This window comes from Mixophyes fleayi, chromosome 3 (assembly GCF_038048845.1).
Source record: "Mixophyes fleayi isolate aMixFle1 chromosome 3, aMixFle1.hap1, whole genome shotgun sequence".
Taxonomy (NCBI): Eukaryota; Metazoa; Chordata; class Amphibia; order Anura; family Limnodynastidae; genus Mixophyes; species Mixophyes fleayi.
In genome coordinates, this window is record NC_134404.1 from 64,964,775 (window position 1) to 64,974,576 (window position 9,802).

Below are 9,802 nucleotides of genomic sequence, written 5' to 3' on the forward strand. Positions count from 1 at the left end.
ATAATAACCAAGATCAAGAGTGTTAAAGATTCAGTGATCATGTCACTAGTCTATAAAAGCATGTTTTATCTGTATATATAAAGAAAAAATAATACATATATAATAGCCTGCGGATAATAACCAGAGAAAAGCTCAAGTCTACCAACATACTACTAATTAAGCAGAATGAAGTACCCCCAAACATTGTGTCTGTAACATTAGAGGAATGATAGGACGAATGTATTGTGAATATTCACATCACAATTTTTTCCCTTTAGGTTTTCGTCTGGTGGGATCTGACAGGTGCAGACAGTCAGTTCCAATCCATGAAAAGTGAGAAGATTCTGAAGGCCCAGATGACGACTCTTATACTGCAGTAGGGCAGTTCTGTCACGTTAGGATCTATGGCTTATTCCACATGGGCATTATGTCCTTCTGTGGGTTTAGTACATAGTGACTTATACCAGGCAGCCAAACATTTGGCTGCAAGGTCATCCAGGCTGTTTTCTCTATAAACAATACTTCTCACCCATTCTGGGTGGTGTTGGGACATACCCATGTCTCTGTCTGTGACCCTAAATGGCGGTAGGAGAGAAGAGGCTATTTTACTTAGTATTAAACCCCTGTCTCAGAGGCTTGTTAGGGGGCACAGATCTTCCCATTTAGGAAGCAGCTTTTTTTTTTCTGTCTCGTCTAATGATTGTCCGGATTTTGTTAGTGGTAAACTGAAGACATACAGGAGCTGCAAGGGATTATGGGGTGGTGAGGTTTCCACTTAAAGTGCCGTAACTCAAAAATCTATACCCAATTGTGTCTGTGTACCCCAATAAACAACAAATAACAGAAATGTAAAGGTAAGTAAAATAATAACTCTACTACAAGTTACATTGCTCATAGACCTGCGGTAGCAGAATTATGGTAATGTGGCCACATAACTGATTTACTGTATGTGGCACCCACAGAGAAACAAAGGATGGCAATGCCACAGTGTAGTGTCATTGTATGGAGTGTGGGAGAAAAGGGATCTGTATATACTCATGTTTAGGAGACAAAGACGGTGTTATTAGTTCTAATACATTGATGATATTTTATTTAAGAGGCGCGAAGTGGATGCCCTAGGGTTTGTAGAAGAATAGCGTGGACGGACAGATGTTGGGCCGTGGTCGGATGAATGTTGAGAGCTGATTGCATAGACTTTGTAGAAGAAAAGCACGAACGTCTGGATGGGTAAGGAGATCTATGAGACTGTCCTCAGAGTAAAGACTGTCAGTGGCTAGTATTAAAAACATACAATGAATCTCCAATCTATATACTGTACTATAGGTGATGTATATACATGGAGCACGATATGAGGAATACACCAAGAGATAAAAGTTCCTGTATTGCAGGAAGATTAGTAACGATTAGATGCCATTTATTTCAGGCAACTCAAACACAATAGAACAATCTGCATGAACCATTATCCTTCCCTGAGGCCTGTCTGACTCCACAGTATTTTCACAATTTATTTTACTTTAGATAAATGAAAGTATCAGGAAAATTAGAGAAACGGCAGGATGTATGTTTAATGCTTGCTGTTCTTTATTCCAGAGTATTAGGAGCCTGACAAAGAGATCCATAGAGCGTCGGAGTTCCGGGTATTAATATCAGTTAAATATAATTATAAAATGGGAGATAGAACTATAATAATATAATTATAGATAAGACCCCAATGTGTCCAGTGTTAGCAGGACCCTTGTAGACAGTGCCCCCACCCCTTGCTGCTTCTTACCATAGCAGATGAGGAGGGGAGGGTGACATCTCCTGCTTCCTTCAGTCTGGGCCATCGCTGACATTAAGGAGCAGACGCTGCCTAGCTGCTTCTCCTCAATGTCAGCAGCCGACGGCTGCGGGGACATTAATAACACTAGATGAGAGACATTATATTAGTCATTCAGTGTTTAGATACCCCTAACCATTGGCGCCCTAGTCCTAATGGCAGCACCAGCCCTGTCTATAGCATTTTTAGCAGTCACTGAGTAGAGAGTATAAAGTCTTATGATTAATCCTATAATGCGCTATGTGCGGTAACTGCACAACAATATAGTATATATGTATTGCTCTGCCTTGGATTGTCATTAGCTTGGAGCCACTGCAAGTCAATGGCCTGCATTCCCTAAGACAGATCATATCCCCACATCTTCCACATCCTACTGTAAATCATAGCTCATATCAATGACCGAGGGGTAATTGTCCTGTAGAAAGTACATAAATGGAAACAGTGAATAGAAAGAGGCCCATGGATCAATGTTTGTAGACAGATTATTAATCAAACATAATAAACTAATGTCTGATAAGTACAAGAGAGTCCCCTTTTAGATGAACGCAATTAAATAGTGACAGTTTTGCATTCGTGCTTGCACTTACCTGAAAGAGTTAATGTGGAGTGTGGGTATGGCCAGTGATGCTGAGGGGAGGTCCTTGTGGCTTTGTAGGAGATGCAATTTCCTGGGTGAGTCACTCGGCTGGCAAAATCCTGTGGGAGAACACGGCTAAGCAGATAAGGATTACATTTTTCTTTTTCTTATATATCTGTTTGATCCCTGTACTCACTATTGTTTTGTTACCCTACTTGCTATTTTCTTGCCTTTATTAAAGCTTTTCCTTGTTTTTTCCTGTCACTTGTGTCTGCCTGGTTATTCCTTTATCTGCTTATCCCCCTCTATCCCTTCCTTCCCCCGTTTATTTTGTTTCTGTGTGATTTTGCGGTTCACCCCCATTTTTACATTATGCCCCGTCCAAAGAGGGTGTCTGTGAGGCCAGCCCGTCTCCACTCCCCATCCCCCGGCGAGGCGCATCGCCATCTTGGGGATGGGTCTGCGGGCGCGGGGGTAGAGGGCAGCGGCGGCAGGACCATGGCCAGTGCACCCCGCCGTCGGGCTAATGTATCTGAAGGGTGGAGTCAAGGCCTGATCGGGGCACGGAGAAACTGGGGAGCCCGGGAATATTCAGGGGCCAACGAGGAGGAGGAATTTTGGCTCGGAGGTCAGACAGGGCAAGGGGTAAGCCGAGTTCAACGGCACCAATTGCCCCCCCATACAGTGGGCGAGCAGGGGAGAGCCATACGTGGATGTCCGCAAGTCATGACAGCAGGGGGGTCGATTATGTGGGGTTCGCCCCTTTAGCTGGCCATGTAAACGAAAGGATTTTTGAGTATCATCATGGGGCGGACAGAGTAGCGCAAGGGCCCCCACTGTCGGGCTCTAGCGATCGGAGCGGTCAATGGGGCAGGGAAGAAAGCTCACGTAGGGGTTCCACCCCGTTAGCTGTAGAGGGTGGGATTTTGTGGCCGAAAGCGGCAAGACAGAGTTTCGGGAGATTCCCCGGGGTAGACCTGCCGCCTCCTCGACATTGATTCCACGTAATGGGACCCCGCCAGATAATAGGGTTGGGGGAAACGCCAATTTGAGTCTGCCGGAAGCTCACACTGTTTTGTCTTCAGCCTCACAGGGCCAGGATCCGGCGCCACAGGAGCAGAGGGTGCTACATGATGAGCCGGGAGTGGAAGCCGGGAGATCCTCGCCAGACACGGCGGATCGTTTGCGGGGAGCAGCAGCAGCGGGGACGCAGGAGCACTCGGGGGTCGAGCAGGCATCAGGAGCCGGGACGGAGGTCGAGGTTTCAGTGGAGAAAGGTGAGAACATTTCTTCTAATGCACAAAAAACACGTGATGTAAGCCCCCCGAAGTCTAATACTAGTGAGGAGTCCTCGGGTTCTGGGCACAGGCCCCGCAAATTAATTAAGCTCTTACAGACACAATTAGGGGGAAAGCGAACTGCTAGGCCACTCCAGGCTCTTGGCCCCGACATAGTTGCGCGAGCCGGGGATTCGGGAAGAGTCGAGAATGAGGCGTTGCTATACGGCATTAGGCCAAGTGTCAGGGATAAAATTAAAAAGGGGTATTACGTGGACATGTTTAGCCTCACCGACGAGGGCAAGAAAGGTCTCGAGGTAGCATTGGACAAGAATGGTGAGGGGGAGGAGAGCTACAAAACGTTCCCTAGATGGATGAAAGGTTTTTGTGTTTTCGCAACCCTGTACACTGATTTTAGACCGGATGAACAGGTGAAAGTGTGTAAGTATCTCCATCTTATTACGGACATGTATTTGAAAGACGGGCCAGTTATTTGGAGGAATTATGATGAGATGTTCCGTAAAAAGATGACGGGGCGAGAGAAGTTGCCTTTAGGTTTTAAAGACATAGATACGTGGATGGACCTCATGAGGCCAAGTAGTCAGCGGCAGGGGGTGTCTCAAGGGAGGAGGTTTCCTGGGGCTGGGAGGGCACAACAAACCCTCCCCGGCAAAGGAAAGTGCTTCGTTTTCAATTCAGGGTCTTGTCAGAGAGGGGCGGCCTGCAGATTTCGCCACTCCTGCTCCAGCTGTGGCGGGTTTCACCCCGGGTCAGAGTGTGTTAGAACCAGAGTCAGGGGTGGGAGAGGACATGGGGCTGCTAAAACAGCTCCGGGTCAAGGCCAAATCCCCAGTTAAGCTCGAGGTTTTAGATAAGTGGCTGTTACTTTATAGTGACGCCGAGGCCGCAGCCATAATTCAGGAAGGTTTTCAATTTGGCTTTAGAATTCCTATTTCCAAACAATTAAATTTACCATTGCCCAGTAATCTGAAATCAGCTTTTATATTCCCAGAGATTCTCGACGAAAAAATTGCAAAAGAAGTCCGTTTAGGCAGAATGTTAGGGACTTTTTTGAACGTACCCATTCCCAATTTGGTAGTGTCCCCGGTAGGCGTAGTGCCCAAAAAAGCAGAAGGGAAGTTCAGACTCATTCAACACCTGTCTTACCCATTAGGCGAGTCGGTAAATTCCGCCATTGATCCGGCAGTTAGCGCTGTCCAATATCAGTCATTTGAGGATGCCCTTGCCCTAGTTCAGGAGTGTGGGGAGGGGGCCCTTATGGCCAAGATTGACATAGAGTCAGCTTTTTGTCTGCTGCCGCTCCACCCTGAATCGTTTCAGTTTATGGGCTTTAGACACACCAACGGTTTTTATGTCGATCGCTGCCTGCCCATGGGCTGCTCGATTTCGTGTGTCCTTTTTTAGAAGTTTAGCAGCTTTCTCCACTGGTGCATTCAGGCTGGAACCGGACACAGGGGGATTGCTCACTACCTAGATGATTTCTTGATTATTGGTCCAGACAAGTCCAGCAGTTGCTTAGAGGTGCTACAATCAGCGCAGGCCCTTTTTGCGGTAATGGGAGTTCCCATTGCCAGCGATAAGACCGAGGGTCCTTCCCATTGTTTAGCTTTTTTAGGCATGGAGATTGATTCTGAAGTGGGTTGTTGTAGGCTCCCGGAGGACAAGTTGAAGAAACTGCGGGAGGCGATTGGGCTGGCACTTAGCTCTCCCTATATGTCATTGAAAAAAGTTCAGTCACTTCTGGGGCTTTTTAACTTTGCGTGCAGAGTGATTACAATGGGAGTTTTTTGTCGTAAATTGCAAAGAGCAATAGCAGGGAAGAGTAAACCTCATGCAGCGGTCAGGCTGTCACAGGAAATTGAAGATGATCTTCAGGTATGGCAGAGGTTCCTTAAGGAGTTTAATGGTAAAAGGATTTGGCCCACCCCTCCGGTAAACAACACTACCCTTGAGCTTTTCACGGATGCTTCGGGATCGCAGGGTTTCGGAGCTTACCTGGGTGGACAGTGGTGTGCAGAGGCTTGGCCAGAGTCATGGCATAGAAGCGGATGGGTGAAGAACTTGGTTGTTTTGGAGCTATTCCCGATTATTGTTGCCATAGAGCTATGGGCTGTAGCCCTACGGGGCAAGCACCTTGTTTTTTGGTGTGATAACTTAGGGGTAGTTCAGTCCGTTAATAGCCAGAGCGCATCTTCCCCGCAGGCGATAGCGTTGTTTCGTCACCTTATACTTCGGTGCCTTGAATACGAAATAACTTTTAATGCCCGCCATGTCCCCGGGGTTAATAACGAAATAGCAGATGCCTTGTCTAGATTTCAATGGAGAAAATTTTGTGAACTGGCCCGTCAGGCAGATAGCATAGGCATTCCCTGTCCCCCTTGTGTTTGGCAGATCATCACGCCGGCATAAGAGGTCTAGCGGAATGCGGCCTAGCACCATCCACATTGTGGGTGTATCGGGCAGCATGGCGGCAGTGGGTCCATTTCAGCGCCTCCAAGGACCAGTCGGAGTCAGGCCAGCGGGATGCGATGATGGAGTTCATGTGGTTGAAGTTTTGTGAGGGAGCATCTAAGGCTAGTATGTCATCTACACTGGCGGGCATTTCGTTTATGTCACGGATGAATGGCATGGTAGACATAACTAAGGGTTTTTTAACATCTAAGGCGCTAAAAGGGTGGGCAAAAGAGAGACCGACCACTACTGACACGCGCCACCCGATTACCATACAGATCTTAGCCCAGCTTATGAGGATTTTAGTGGAGGTGGCTTGGGACGAGTATGAGGTCCTGCTTTTTCGTACTGCTTTTAGCCTGGCATTTTTTGGGGCTTTCAGGGTATCGGAACTAGTGGGGCAAGCAGCAGGTCATGTCACCGCAGGTCTGCTTACTGAAGACGTGGTCATACGTGAGGATCATCTAAGCGTTAAGATAGCCCGATCAAAAATGGATCAGAGGGGGAGAGGTTGCTGGTTACAATTGCAGGCCCAAAAAGATAAAGAGTTATGTCCAGTCGAATTAACCACCCAATTTAGTCTAATTAGGCCTTCCAAATCAATTTTCCTGATACATAAGGATAAGGCGCAGCTTACCAGATATCAGTTTAATGCGGTCTTGAAACATGCGATAAAGTTGCTAGGCCTTAACCCTTCTTTTTTCAGCTCACATTCCTTTAGAATTGGTGCGGCCACCTCCGCGGCCTTGTCGGGGGCTTCGGTGGAGGCTATAAAATCACTCGGGAGATGGAAATCTTCGGCTTATCAAAGTTACATTAGGCCTAATGTTTTAAGTTGATTAATGATACATGTGAATGTTGTGGTTATTGACTTCTGTGCTTATTTTGCCTATTTCTCTCTTTATGCTTTCATTATTATTGTTTGTCACTGTCAGATAGCTCTTGACCCTTATCTTCATTGCCGTTTGTTCGATCCTCCTATCCCCTACCCTGTTACTCAAGGCTTATCTGCTTGTCACGTTGAGCGAGGGCGCGAAGGGCTTTCTCCCGTTTTTTTTCTCCAGAGGCCTGATTAGTGGTGCGCCTCTGGGGTTTGATTGGGTTTCACCTACATGTGAGTAACTTACCCTTACCCAAATCCATTCCTCCCTGTTACTTTTCCTTGCCAGCTATTCTCCAGGCCCGTTTAAGGGCTGCCTTCGTCAAAATTCCTATGTGCACCTTCGTGCTGTGTGTGATGATCCGGTAAAGATTGCAGTTATTAACTCTTGTCTCTTTTTTAGTTGCTGGGGTTTCTGCGAGTGATGTGTGGATCATCGGGCACCCTTATATTTTCTGGGCAGCTAACCAGACGGGGGTGCAGACGAGGTTTACCAGCATAGGAGATAGACGGGTGTTTTGGTTAGGTAAACGGGGTTTAGTATGGGGAGGTCTCTTGCCCTGGTTAAGACAGATAATTGAACGGTGGGGAGCCCCTGACAGACTAGTTATCCACCTTGGGGGGAATGACCTGGGTAAGGGTAAGTCCCTTGAGCTAATTATACAGATGAGAGAGGACCTTCACTATATTAACAGGACATGACCATCAATTACCCTGGGCTGGTCCGCTATGATTCCGAGGCTGTCGTGGCGATCACTGATTCTTCTAAAAAAGATCCTGATAATGGGGAGGAAACTTAATAGTGCGCTTCGGAAGGTCATTAGGTCCCTTGGAGGTTTTGTGGTTGATCACCCTGAGATAACAGCGGATAGGGTGGATCTGTATAGGAGAGCCGGTGTGCACCTCTCGGACGAGGGGTTGCATATTTTTATGGAGAGCATTTGTTTGGAGGTGTGGAGAGTGCTTGGTTTTGGTGGTGGCGGGCTGCTTGGCCCTTAGGGCCGGCAGCGTGGGAGGAAGGCACTGCGATCAGCGGCTGATATAGACGGCTCTATCGTGATAGGTCGCAGGTATCTGTCCCCTTACATGGCAATTAGTTACTCTTGTCCCTTCCATGGGGAGGGGCCTCGCCCGGCTCAGTGAGGGAGGGGGAGTGAGTAGTGAGGTGAGTGCAGTTTACTCTGATGCCAGGTTAAGGCCGGCCAAGCAGTGGGGTTATGAGAGAAGTGGGTGGACTTAAGGCTATATTGCCATGTCCACGCTTGGTTGGGTATCACTGGAGCTAATCTTCAGTGCCCTTTCTCCGCCACCAGGTTTTAATAGGATATAATAAAATAGTTTTAGTGCCACTTTACTCAAGTCTCCGTGTCTTTATTTTATATAAGTTGTTTACATTATTTAAGGTATTGTGTAGGGCGAAGAGCATACACAGTAAACTATTTAATGAAAGTATCCCAACATTGTATAAGCAGAACTACAGAAATGACAGGACTTATGTTTAATACTTGCTGTTTTTTATTCCTTTGTTGTGTAGGCTTCGGCAAAGAGATTTATGGAGAGACGGAATCTGAAGTGATATGTACCAGTATCGGTTAAGCGAAATTCTAAACTGTGAAATATAACTATACTATTATAGATAAGACCTCAATGTGTTGCAGAATTACCAGGACACCCCAAGAATTTACCACAACACCCGTTTAGCTTGAAGCTCTCTCTCTCTCCCTCTTATAGCCAGACTGGTTGGTGTTGTGGTAAATGCCAGGTCACAGCTGACCTGCTGGGGGTAACTAGAGATTGCACTTGTTGTCAAAGAGTCAACAGACGCTTCCATTCATCCCAATATGCTCACTGGTGGCGACCGCAAGTCAGTGGCGCAGGCAGCACCAGAAAAACTGCATCAAAGCACAAATACTCCTGACCACAAGTGCAAATAACAGTGGATACGGGATCAATGGGCTCCATTCCCAAACCCGTTTACATGCATTTACTAGCAATGATAAAATAATAATAAAAAAGCATGAGTTTCCATGACAATGGGTAAGGGTAATGTAAGAGTTACGGCACTGTAAGATAAATCTCTACCTGCTCAATATGTCTTCAGATTATTACTGAATGGAAATCAGGTTTTTTTTTAGGGATGTGCACCGGCGACTTTTGAGGTCTCGTGTTTTGTGTTTTGGATCCGGATTTTCTCAATGTTTTGGGTTCGGATTTGTTTCGCAAAACACCTGCCGAAAGGTTTTGGTTTGGATTTAAGGTTTTAGATTCGGATTTTTTTTGAAAAAAGCATAAAAAGTTAAAAAAATCAAGTTTTTGGGCTTATTTTCACTCCTACGCTATTATTGACCTCAATAACATTCAATAACAAGCATTTCCACTTATTTACCGTGTATTTTGAACACCTCACAATATAGTTATTAGTCCAAAACGTTGCAACGAGGTATCTTTCTGGACTGCGTAGTGGAGTGGTCCCCACAATATAATAAGAAAACCATCAACTGGTCTTAATCGCACCAAAACATGTACCTGGACTGCGTAGAGGAGTGGGTCACCACGATATAAATTAAAAACCCTGAACTTGTATGATTCGCACCAATAATGTACCTGGACTGCGTAGAGGAGTGGGTCACCACAATATATATAATAAGAAAACCATCAACTGGTATGAATCGCACCGAATAATGTACCTGGACTGCGTAGAAGAGTGGGTCACCACAATATATATAATAAGAAAACCATCAACTGGTATGAATCGCACCGAATAATGTACCTGGACTGCGTAGAGGAGTAGGTCACCA

At 46.2% G+C, this 9,802-nt stretch overlaps 1 long non-coding RNA gene across 1 annotated transcript; it reads left to right on the plus strand.

The window, feature by feature from the left end:
• Positions 1–980: 980 nt before the first annotated feature.
• LOC142142666 (uncharacterized) lies at positions 981–9,054 on the plus strand. Its single transcript, XR_012689268.1, has 3 exons — positions 981–1,206; positions 1,570–1,616; positions 8,539–9,054. It is a non-coding gene; the product is annotated as an uncharacterized LOC142142666 (long non-coding RNA).
• Positions 9,055–9,802: the final 748 nt, after the last annotated feature.